This window comes from Cervus elaphus, chromosome 18 (genome assembly GCF_910594005.1).
Source record: "Cervus elaphus chromosome 18, mCerEla1.1, whole genome shotgun sequence".
Classification (NCBI taxonomy): domain Eukaryota; kingdom Metazoa; phylum Chordata; class Mammalia; order Artiodactyla; family Cervidae; genus Cervus; species Cervus elaphus.
In genome coordinates, this window is record NC_057832.1 from 66685525 (window position 1) to 66698791 (window position 13267).

Sequence of the window (13267 nt, forward strand, 5' to 3'; positions counted from 1 at the left end):
ACTCTCAAGAGTCTTCTCCAACACCACAGTTCAAAAGCATCAATTCTTCAGTGCTCAGCTTTCTTTATAGTCCAACTCTTACATCCATACATGACTACCAGAAAAACCATAGCCTTGACTAGATGGACCTTTGTTGGCAAAGTAATGTCTCTGCTTTTTAATAAGCTATCTAGGTTGATCATAACTTTCCTTCCAAGGAGTAAGCGTCTTTTAATTTCATGGCTGCAGTCACCATCTGCAGTGATTTTGGAACCCAGAAAAATAAAATCAGCCACTGTTTCCAGTGTTTCCCCATCTATTTGCCATGAACTGATGGGACCGGATGACATGATCTTAGTTTTCTGAATGTTGAGCTTGAAGCCAAATTTTTACTCATATGTATAACCTTTTAAAATATTCTTCAGTATCTGCAGTAAGTCCAGTGTTTTGTATTTAAGAGAGGAGCCAGATTTAAAAAAATAATGTATCCTTCAAAAACACTTCCATCACTAATCATCTATGATATTAAATGTAGATGACACGTCATTTACACTTAAGCCTCATTATGATGCTGTTCTTCATGTGTGAGTGAAGTTTGTTCATCATAGATAATATCTAGTATTAGGGATATTAGTAATGATGTTTTAAAAATTCTATTCTCTGACAAGTAGATATGTGGCAAGTTTTGAGCATAACTATCTGGTATGGCGAGATAGAATGAAGTTTCTTAAGACATTTTCTGGTTATATGGCATCTTGTACCATATATGTAAATATTGGAAATGGCTGGAAGTTAACTGAAGAACTGTTTTCCACCTTAAGGCTGAAAAATAACCATCTTGTGAGCCACAGACATGTTTCTCAGAAGGAGCATATATTTGAGGTATAGAAACTTATGTATTAGATTACATTAAATCAACAAGTTCCTGGAGCTCAGAGTAGGTCATATCTCTTTCCCCTGAAAATTCTAGTTGAACAGTTGATAATACTCTTTAATAGACATTTGAAGGCAAAACGTTAGACTGTGGTTGACACTTGCAATCCTCAAGATTTTCTTTTCAAGTCAGAATGATTGACAAGGTTTTTGATTGCAAGTGTTGATTTAAACTTTGAGACTGCTTAGTTATTAAAATAAATGCAGAATCTAACACCTTTTAATAGAGGGAAACGTGAGAGCAAGACAGTTGCAACGTAACAAATATTCTTGGCAGCTCAGACACTCATTTTTCTTCTATTACAGCCAATAGCAACATTTTAGTCAAATAAAAAATATTTTATCACTTTTCTTGGTTGAACTAATTTAGACTTCATTTTTTTATAAAAGTGATTATAAGTGTTAATCTCCCTGATGAATTCAGAGATAATTTGCTACCGAGAATTATCAGTCACGAGTGATAATTTAACCTCATTGGATTTGATGACATTGAATCCACTGATGCTTCACTAATAATATTTTAACAAAAGATGGAAGAGTGACCTAAACTAATTACAGAAGAACAGTTCAAAATGGAATGATATTAGAGTTCTGGGAAGGAAACATATGATATTACAATATAATAATTGTTAAAGAATCAGTAACTGGGAACAGTTTGATGAAACCTAAACAAAAAATCTACAAAGTTTTCAGAGCCCCAGTAAAATGTATATCTATAGTGTAGATGTATGAAATGCAGATGCATAGATCTTGCAGATGTATACAAAATTTGTATGTTATTTTCATGGTCGATCACTTTTTACACTTAGGTAGAAGTAGGTAGAAAAAGCAAACATAAAACACTGGATCAAATTTTGTCCTGGTTTCAACTTTCATACCATTTTCATTTCAAGCAAGTAATTTGCCTATGTTACCCAATGGCCAGTTTCTTTATCTACAAATAGGAGAAAATAATACCTACTTTATTATATGAACATTTCAATTTAATACATTTCAGAAGTAATTTTAAACTAAGTTATAAGTTATTATTATTATTAGAGTTGCCAATTTTATACTTAGTGCAATAATAAGACACAGGTGGTCAGATATTACTGTTACTCCAAAATGCATTGCTGAAAATGATTCTGCTCTAAATTGACATCTAAGCATTTTATTTGAGCAAAGGTAATTGAAATTGTGACATTATTTAAGTATTGACAGCAATAGAACATGAATACTATAATAAATTTATATCATCATCATTCATTTAAAATATGGGCTGGTGCACTGGGAAGACCCAGAGGGATCGGGTGGAGAGGGAGGTGGGAGGGGGGATCGGGATGGGGGACACATGTAAATCCATGGCTGATTCATGTCAATGTATGGCAAAAACCACTACAATATTATAAAGTAATTAGCCTCCAACTAATAAAAATAAATGGAAAAAAAAATAAAACACTACTTTAAATATTAAAAAAATAATAATAAAATAAAATATACAAGGGAACTTCCCTGGTGATCCAGTAGCTAAGACTCTATGCTCCCCATTCAGGGGATCTGGGTCTGATCCCTGGTCACAGAACTAGATTCCATATGCTACAATAAAAGATCCTGCATACCACAACTAAGACCTGTTGCAGCCAAATAAACAACACCAAATTATTATTTAATAGGAAATTTTATACCGTTAACTTTGTCTACTTGAATTTTTATTACCATTCTAATTCTGCAACATTAATTTATCCTAAAGTATGATTTTAAACTTAGTATTCTGTTGACCATCTTATTGTACTTTTCTACAGATATTTATTTTTAAATTTAAGTTTTATGTAATCATAAAGCTCTATATATCTCTTAAAGTGATTTTTTATTGAAGTGTTATTTGTACTTAATTTACTTAAAACAGGAAAAATATAATGAATTATAATAAATACTATTTTTATAAAGTAAAATTCATTTTAGATGGCCATGGATTACTTGAAACAGTTGTGGGAACATTCCTTTATTTGCCATTCTGGAGATTTTTCCACATCAGGACAAGCACTGGTGGGAGTTTTGAGGCTGCCATATGCCTATTTTAAAAAATATTAATGAAAAAGGTTATTCTTTAAGGGGGAAGAGAAAAGATAAACCTTCAGGGGCAGACAACTTTTTAGGTGAATCAATTTTATAATAGACTACAAATATAACTTAAGAATATGATATCTGATTTCTTTAAAACTATTAATACTTTAATTTAATAGCCCTTTGTTAAAACTTTGGGAACTGCTAAGAGTACAAATTAGAAAACGATTTTCCTAACACTCCATCGCTCCCTCAAAACATCAAACCCCTGACACTCCTTATTGATTCTGAGTAGTCAATCATCTTTCCAGTCTGCTTCCATCAGTGACTGAAATTGTCTCAACTGTAATTGAAATGGAAAAATATAACTCAAGAGTGGCCAGGTGGACCTAAGTAAGGCTAACCTAGTCAGATCACCTACGGAGAGAACATTTGTGTGTTTTCAAGCCTAGACTATTCTCTCTAGTTTTCTCTAGCTAAGAGAATTTAAAGTCTCTGAAATACAGGGATGGAAAGAGCCACCAATGTAATTAACAGAAGATAGTATTTATTGAACAACCTATCACAGAAGTGGATTGACATGAGGCTTTAAAAACCCTTAGGTTTTAAATCAGTAGACAGGTGAGGAACTGACTTTATGACATTGAGTCCAGAGAGCAGCCTGAGGTGAAGAAATCTCCAAATACCCAATCTCCTCAGCAGTAATTTCATACTAATAATTTGATAAAGAAAAAACCAAATTTAAAACCACATACCCATTAGTTCTGTTTGTTTGTTTACTTGTGTAGCTCAAGCAGAGACATTTTGAACTCAAGTTTAATCACCTTGACAAAGGAAGCCAAGATGAAGGAAATAGCTCCTTTGTAAAGTGTTTTCAAACCTCTGTCTTTTGTAAGACCTTTGAATCTCCCTAATTAAGGGCATTGTATGCTCTTTTGTGGCTCTTGATTTATATTCATAGATTTTGGAGTAAAACACAGGAAATGAGCAATCACCTGGACCAGCACTTTTATTTGAAAAAGATAAAACAGTAAACCTGGGATAGTAAATACGTTCTCCAAGATCACACAGGTAATGTCAAAACATCTCAGTTCAGTGCTTTTCCCCTTTGTTTTCAGGCTAAGGTAGTGCTCAAAGTATGGTCTCTGGACGAGCAGCATAAAAGTCAATGGATAGCTTCTTAGAAAAGTTAATTTTATAGCTGCAGACTGTAGGATCCAAAACTCTGGACCTGGTACCCAACAATCTTTATTTTAAAAAGTCTTCTAAGTGATTCTAATGTAATTTAATATTTGGGAACCACTGTTTAGAAACTAGAGATCAAAACTTTAAGTTCTAACAGTGTTGTCCTAAATGGCTTTGGTTTTGGCTCAATGGAGCAATGTCTGTGTCCTGATTATGGAAGGTCATTGATCACCGTCTTATCATAAAAATAGAAGTCGTACCATGTAGTGCTAAAATTTTGAGCTATAAATATCAGTTTCTATGTACACCTCTCATTCATTTCAATTTCTATATTATCTTGGTAAAAAAGATTTTTAGATTTTGAATTTTAATAAAGTTTTTTGTAAAGGTCTATATGAAGAAGAAGTAACAGAAACAAACAATAGCTAGAAGGTGAGGAAGACTACCTCAGCTCTTAACACATAAATAAAATAGGTTATTTTCTATACATGATAAAAGAAGGATTAACTCTACTACCAGTCTTTCACAAAGGCCAGCCTTATGCTCACAACTGAGAAATATTTCATAAAGCTATGTGAAGGGGAAAATCTGATCACCTATATGTTTGAATAGATCAAATTTACATTTTAAAAGGTAAAAATAAATATATATTGAAAAGAAGCTAGTTATACTAATTGTTCAAATAAAAAGAAGGTGAGAATGATATGGAAGTTCTATGAAGGGTCCTGATTTAGAATGAATTTTCTGTTTTTCAGAATATGTAATACAAAGTAAGTTTGCTTATAGAGGGACTAATTTCCTCACCAATATCCAAGGAATAGGTGTACAATATTGAGAGAATAGAATGAAATATTTTAAGGAATGAACAGTGGTTTATGTAAAGTGCAATAATCTCTAATACTCAGCTACCCTATAATCACATTTATAATCCAATACAAAATTTAAACTCTTGTTTTCAAATCTTTACTTAATTTGCTGAATTATTCCTGTTGCTCAAAGCAAATATACCATAACAAATTATAGCATCATTTCACAGAATAATCATACAATTAGTATACAATACAAATGGATTATTCATACATTAAAAAATATTTTAAAACTGTTAACAGGTGACAATTTACTGTTTTCTTTATAGGCAAAAATTTTTAATCATAAAACCTGTTGTAATTCAATAAGTAAATTATTTCAGAATGCTTTTAAGAATTATCAATTTTTACTAAATAATGAGCACATCCATACACCTTTCTCAGTCTTATATATTTTTATTGTTCAATAAATTTAAGGCTACATAAAGAAGAAATGAATACAGGCTTTCTAACCATCTTTCCCATATGCTTCCAATATACAATTTGGAAGGTAAAAGAGTGGTTGGTGGCTAAATTACTGAATATATTTCCTTGCAGTAAAAAGAAAAGTGCCTTTGTAGAAATGCTGTGAAATTTTCCTATTAAACATGGTGGAATAATTTCTTACCATCTGTAGCATCCATTTAAAATATGTAAACAGTGGTATATTTGCCATCTGTTTGAAGGAGTTTTTATGGTACTTTTGAATCTGTCATTCAGTAATATCACCAATTTTATCATCTACGGATGATGCTTAAAACTATGATCAATGACATTTTTGGTAGCCAGACTTGCCTGCTGTGGAAATGAAGCAACAAAGGGCTATAAAAATGGCCAGTAACAACCATAAGAGTTCTGTTAACACCAATAAAACAGTACCGAACAGCTATTTAAAAACATTTAACATCTTGCTGAAGGTGAAGAGAATAATATCTGCAGAATGAGTGCTGAGTATCAGCTTACTCCAGGTAGCTATTAAACAGGTACATACAATCCAAGCCCTTCCCACATCCTTGGAAACATGTTGAAAAATGATTCTGCCCACAGAAGTTCTAACCAGGTTTTCTACCCAGCCTAATGTTCTGAGATAATTAGAGAGTTTCTCTACATGTCTGAGGAAGTAAAATATGGACTAATTAACGGTTTACTGAATAAAAACAAAATATATAGATGTAGACATTTATCTTCAAGAAAATGCCAGTGAATCCATTAGGATTTCCTATGCTGAGGTGGCATAAATACTCAGATATTCATAGACTAAATTTCCAAGGTAAGTTACTAGTTATCATGGAATTCAAAATGGCAACCCACTCCAGTACTCTTGCCTAGAGAATCCCATGGACGGAGGAGCCTGGTAGGCTACAGTCCAGTGGGTCCAAAGAGTCGGACATGACTGAACGGCTTCACTTTCACTTTCACCAGGTTCTGAGGCTTGGAATATTTAGACAAGAGTACTGTCTTGTCTAAACACAACCAGTCCCTTATGATAGCACATTATTTAAAAAGAAAAGTTATTCTAAGATGTGTCTTCTTCAAATTAGAAAAATTTCAGTAGTTCTTGGGTAGTTCTTCACCACCTACTATTTTTGGCCTGGAACAGGGTAGTGAGACAAATTAAAGTCAGTAGAATTACAGGAGAGAAGGTTGTATCCTTAGTGAACTTCACTTAATGGTAAATAGAGCTTCAGCCTATATTGACTGATCTTCAAAATAATGTCTGGACTTTTTCTTTCCAGTTTTGAACATTAGACATCTTTATAAAATTCTCTGTTAAAGGTTAACTTTAGAGATTTCTCTTATATATGCTTGGACTTTTCCTGAAGTTAAGGATTGGGATTTCCTGAAGCATTTACTATTTTATGATAATTGTGTAGTGATATAATACAGACTGACTTTGAAATGCAGTTCACTACTATTAGAAATCAGATTCAAGAATGATCTGTATAAAAAGAGGGAAAAATAAAATTAGAAAAAAATACATATTAAGCTATCTATAAAATAAAACATTTATGTGATATTGTGGCTGTGCACTGTCAACTGAAAGAAAAATGCACCCTATAAGAACTGTGAGTTGAGTTTTATTCGGGGTCTTACTGAAGACTATAGCTTGGGAAGCAGACTTTCAATGAAATCGCGCTGAGAGAACTGCTCCTGGGAAGTAGAGGGAGAGGCTAGTATATACATGATTTTGCCTAGGGAATACGTGCAGTCAAGCATGTATGAGTGTGCTAAGTTGCTTTAGACCTATCCAACTTTTTGTGACCCTATATACTATAGCCTGACAGGCTCCAGTGTCCATTGGATTCTCCAGGCAAGAATACTGGAGTGGGTTGCCATCCCCTCCTCCAGGGTATTTTCCTGTCCCAGGGGTTGAACCCAGGTCACTTATGTCTCCTAACTTAGCAAGCAGTTTCTTTACCACTAGGGCCACCAGGGAAGCCCATAGTCAAGAATACTTCTCTGTGAAAAGATCACTGCTAGTTACAAGGAACAGCTATCTCAATGAGTGCTTTTTGAGCTTTTGTGTGTATAGGAAGATTCAAGAATCTGTACTCATTAAAATTCTTCTTTAGATTTATCTATCTATCTAGCAGGTCTGCTTTTCCAAAGCACAGAGTGCCTCATGCTGGTTTTCCTTCTGAATTCCTTTTGGGGTATACTGTTGGTCAGCACCTGAAGGCTAATGATTTAATCCTTGTAGAACCAGATGATGCACAACAGTCTGTGTTTTACAGTATTATTTGTGTTAGCATAAATATATTATATTTAAATAGCCATTTATATTTTCTCTTATTGATGTGGGTTTTGTAGTAGTTATAATTTCCAACAGTATATTTTCCAACAAGACATCATTAAAGTATATTGTCATCCCAGAGGAGAATGTGGCTAGGCAAGTTTAGTTCTCATAATTTACTGATATATTTACGTAAATGTAGTATTTTATTTGAGAGGAGACACATGGGAGATTTTCAGGCAATACCATTTTATTCCTAAAATATTAAGAAAAGCATGATATAATATTTACAGTACAAAGGACTACAGTAAAATAGCCTGGCATAAAGTAAATGCACAAAAATCAATTATTTTCCTATATAAGTAAGACAGTGAAATTATAAAACAAATATGAATTCTTCACAATGAAAATGAAATCACTTTAAAAAACAACTAAGTAGGTATAACAAGAAGAGATGAAAACTTTTCAAAAAACAAAAGGACTGAATAAAAGGAAAGACATATCATAGATTTGAATGAGTGATAAACTATAGTATGTTAAACATACTTTAAAGTCTCTTTGGAAAAAAACAAGAAAGGTGATTGTAAAACTATTTGGAAGAAGACTTACAATATCATAGCTCAGGAATTATTGAATATGATGATGCAATTTTGTGACTTATAAGAACTATATACATTCAGATGACCAAAATATATTTCTCATATGTATCTTATCTTCATCCACAGTTCCTGGCTCACAGTTCCCCAAATCCTTGGAATTCCCTAAGTGTTGACAGTGACAAATGTGTCTCTTGTTATATTAACGAAGTGCCTTTCTGGACCCCGTTGAAGGATGGGGCTAGTTGCTAGAAGAACCAACCATGCATTAAAGGGGTGGAACTTTCAGTCCCATCCCCTGACCTCCAGGGAGGCCAAGGGACTGGAGGGTGAATCAGATGCCAGTGGCCAATAATTAATTGATCATGACTGTGTATTGAAGGGCTTCCCAGGTGGTACAAAGGTAAAGAATCTGCCTGCCCATGCAGGAGACACAAGAGATGTGAGTTCGATCCTTGGGCCAGGAAGCTTCCCTGGGGAAGGAAATGGCAACCTGCTCCAGTATTCCTGCCTGGAAAATTCCATGGAAAGAGGAGCCTGGCAGACTATTGTTCAGGGGGTTGTAAAGAGTTGGACATGACTGAGCGACTGAGCACATGTATTGAAGCCTCTGTAAAAACCCCAAATGATGGGTTTTGGAGGACTTCTGAGTTGGTGAACACATAGAGTATGGGGAGAGGATTATCTGCTGGGGACAGCATGGAAGCTCCTCATTGTCTCCTCAACTTGTCCTGTGCATCTTCTCTCTGGCTGTTCCTAACTTAGATTTTATTTATATAATACACTGGTAATCTAGTTAGTGAAAAGGTGTTCTGTATTCTGTGAGCCATTACAAAAAAGTAGTTGAACCCAAGGAAGGATTGATGGTGGGAACTTCTGATTTATAGCCAGACAGTCAGAATTGCAGGTAGCAACATGAGCTTGTGACTAGCATCTGAAATGGGCGTTGGGGGCAGGCTTATAAGACTGAACCCTTAGCTGGTGGGATGTGATGCTCTCTGAGGAAGACAGTATCAGAATTGAGTTGAATTGAGTTAAGTTCTTGCATATACTGTTGGTGTCTGAGAGTTGCTTGTTAGCATGGGAAAATCCTCCCTCCTATACCTCCCCCCACCCCCACCACCTCCACAATGGACTTGACTCCAGAACTCTTTTAATGAGGTGTGAAAGGAATTTTTTCATTCTATTGGCTATTTATAATCATATGATAATTTAAACACTGCAATATTGGTATAAGATTTGAAAAGTGGACAGAATATAAGAAATTGCCTCCAAATGGATATTAATATATATAATGTAATATTTAAATAAAGAAACCTGTTTAACTAATAATATAGGGGAAATTGTGCTATATTAAGTAAAGAAATAAATCAAATCTTCACCAGAAACCACACAAAATAAATCTTTGACAGATAGTGCTAAATATGACAGTTAAAACCATAAAAGCCCTTAGAAGGGAGTGTTAAACAAACAGTTAAATTATCATTGAGGTAGAATTTTCTAAATATGCCAAAGAAGTTATTCAATAATATTAAAACTGTTTTCAATTATACTACATTAAAATATATCATAAAAGCAAAAAAGAAAAGCCAGTAAGCATATTTGCAATAAATATGACAGCATATTACTTTGCTTAGTATAAACAGACTTTTAAGAATCATTAAGAAAGTACTATAAGAAGAAGTGTCAGCATGAAAAAATAATTCACAGGAAAAATGGGAAATAAACAAGAAAAAGTGTATAATTTTATTGGTAATTAAAGAAATGAGGAGACTCTTGAGAGTCCCTTGAACTGCAAGAAGACCAAACCAGTCAATCCTAAAGGAAATCAACCCTGAATGTTCCCTGGGAGGATTATTGCTGAAACTGAAGCCCCAACACTTTGACCACCTGATGTGAAAGAGCAGGCTCATTGGAGAAGGCCCTGATGTTGGGAAAGATTGAAGGCAAAAGGAGAAGGGGGCAGCAGAGGATAAGCTGGTTAGCATCATTGACTCATAAGACAGGAATTTGAGCACAGTCCGGTAGACAGTGGAGGACAGAGGAGCCTGGCCTGCTGCAGTCCCTGGGGTCACAAAGAGTCAGACATGACATAGTGATTGAACAACAACAGCAAAGAAATGGAGATTGTAACAGTGAATGTGTGTGTCTTAGTCACTCAGTCATGTCTGACACTTCGTGACCCCATGGACTGTAGCTTGCCAGGCTCCTCTGTCTGTGGAATTCTTCAGGAAAGAATACTGGAATGGGTTGACATGCCCTTCTCCAGGGGATCTTCCTGACCCAGGGATCGAACCTGGGTCTCCTGAATTTCAGGCAGATTCTTTACCATTTGAGCTACCCGGGAGAGCTTTTTCTTTTTTCCTTGTCATATTATAAAGGTTTAAGAATTTGGCATGCTATAATCTAGTAATTTCAGTTTTAGCAACCTTCTCTAATAAGCTAAGGATCCAAAAATCATTACATTATTAGAGGAAAAAAATTCAAGACTCTTAAAGTATCAAAGACTAAAAGAATGAATTTTAAAAACATGGCACAAACATAGAAAATAATACAGCTCTTAAAAATTGTAATTTTGGCTTCTCTTCATCTTTCCTTCTATTCATGAACAATTTGGACTCAACATCATGGGACTGGGAAGAGAAGGGTATGCATTTCAATATCTGCATGTTGAAAACTAAAAATGTGTTCCAATATCTTCAAATCTAATCCAATACCACAGAGTCTATTTTACTTTTTCCCTTTCCAATTTTTTCAGTCCCTTTTCCTTAGGTGAAAAATCAACTTTCAGTATCCTTCACAGGTATACTTTCTGTATTTAAGTGGGTACTATGGTGAGAATTTTAGATGGCCTGAGTGGGATATTGGTGACTAAGTAGGTGGGAAGGCATGTTTGTTTGATGTCAGAGCCTGGATAAAGTAAGAATAGCAGGGGGTCAGAGCTGGAGTAGGGTAAGAACATCCATGTGGGAGGTCAGGGCCGTCATGTGTGAAGAGTCAGTGTCCAAGTGTGTGAGAAAGGAACCTATCTCAGGCTGCTGGAGCCTCAGCGGGGTGAGCAAGTCATGCATGTAAGGGAAGCAGATACAACAGAAAGTATAGCTGTGAGGGATAGCGAAAGCTGGTTTCTCACTGAAGGAGAAGGCATTGCCAAATTTGGAAAGGGAGAAAAGCAGAATAAATTACTGGTATTGGATTAAGATTGAAGGTATTGGTATAAACTTGTAGTTTTCAACATATAGATATAGAGAAATGTAAGAATAAGGGGTGTGTGTGTGTGTGTTTGAAGTAGAGAAGGAGGAATGATGATACTGAATTTGTGCAGAAGAGCATTCTTATTTGTAGAAAAAATATAAAGAAATGAGGAGGTAATAGGATATCACATCAACACTATACTTTTTAAAATACATTAAGATCTTTTAAAACATTTAAAATTTTGATTTGTATAAACTTAAGATTGTTTCAAAAATTTGTAAATATAATTTCAAATATTTTAATAATAAAAGTAGAGTATCATATACACATAAACACCCTCATATATGTGTGGGGGGGGGACATTAGAAGTTAAAATGATGGAAGTAGTTTTCCATGTAAATGATCAGAGCTTCAGTTCTCTGTAAATTTACAGCAGTGATGAACGTTAAGCAGCAATGCCATATGCATTATTAACAAAACTGTTAGCTCATGAGTATGCCTCACATTTCCCTTCAGCTGTGTTGTAATCATAAATTCTTACTCTACAGACCAAACTTTGATGAGCTACAGTTTGAGATTTTCAGTTTGAGTTGACGGATTTACCCAAGACTAAGGATATGATTTTGTTTATTTGTTTGGTACACAAAGAAATTAACTACAGGCATAATAGAAAACAGGTTAAGAGCACATGTTGTGGGTACGGTTAAAACTACTTTGAAGTACTAATACCCGCCCTTATGAGCCATGTGAGAGATTTGAAGAGGAAAGTAATTTCTCAGGGGTGTTAATAAAACCTTTGTCATAGGCTTGTGAGAGAATTAAATTTGCTAATACATAGTATCTGTCATGTGATAAGTAGCCAATACAATGCTGTTATAAATTACTACAATCTCTGTATGAATCAGGGATGGTTAGTTGCTGTAACAACTGTCTCAGAGGTTTAACAAGACAAATTAAGATTATCCCTTATTTTATAGTCTGACTAAACTCAGAAAGGAGGTTTTGCTCTGTTCAATCAGGAGCCTCCTGACTCTACTCACTGAGCACTTTCGTCATTTTCTGAGGCCTAGGATTCTTTGTGTTTACTGTCACACAAAATAAAAAGAGCAGTGTGTATGCCCAGAAGTGGGATTGCTGGGTCATATGGCAGTTCTATTTCCAGTTTTTTAAGAAATCTCCACACTGTTCTCCATAGCGGCTGTACTAGTTTGCATTCCCACCAACAGTGTAAGAGGGTTCCCTTTTCTCCACACCCTCTCTAGCATTTATTGCTTGTAGACTTTTGGATAGCAGCCATTCTGACTGGCGTGTACATGAGACAAGTGCTCGGGCCTGGTGCACTGGGAAGACCCAGAGGAATCGGGTGGAGAGGGAGGTGGGAGGGGGGATCGGGATGGGGAATACGTGTAAATCTATGGCTGATTCATGTCAATGTATGACAAAACCCACTGAAATGTTGTGAAGTAATTAGCCTCCAACTAATAAAAAAAAAAATTTTTTTAAAATAAATAAATAAAAAGAGCAGAACATGTGGAAGGTGTTTCCCCTCTTAATAACTTTGGTAATTGTTAGCACATAATTTCACCCGTGGCCTATTGATGAGAACTAATCACAGAACTTCACGTAGTTGCAAGGGGTGTGAGAAGTGATGTCTAGTGGTAAATCGAGGACAAAGACAAAGAATGGGTATTACGAGCATTTGTGGTCTTTGTTACCATCTGCCTTTCTGGTCTCCAAATATGAAACTCCCTTCTTTG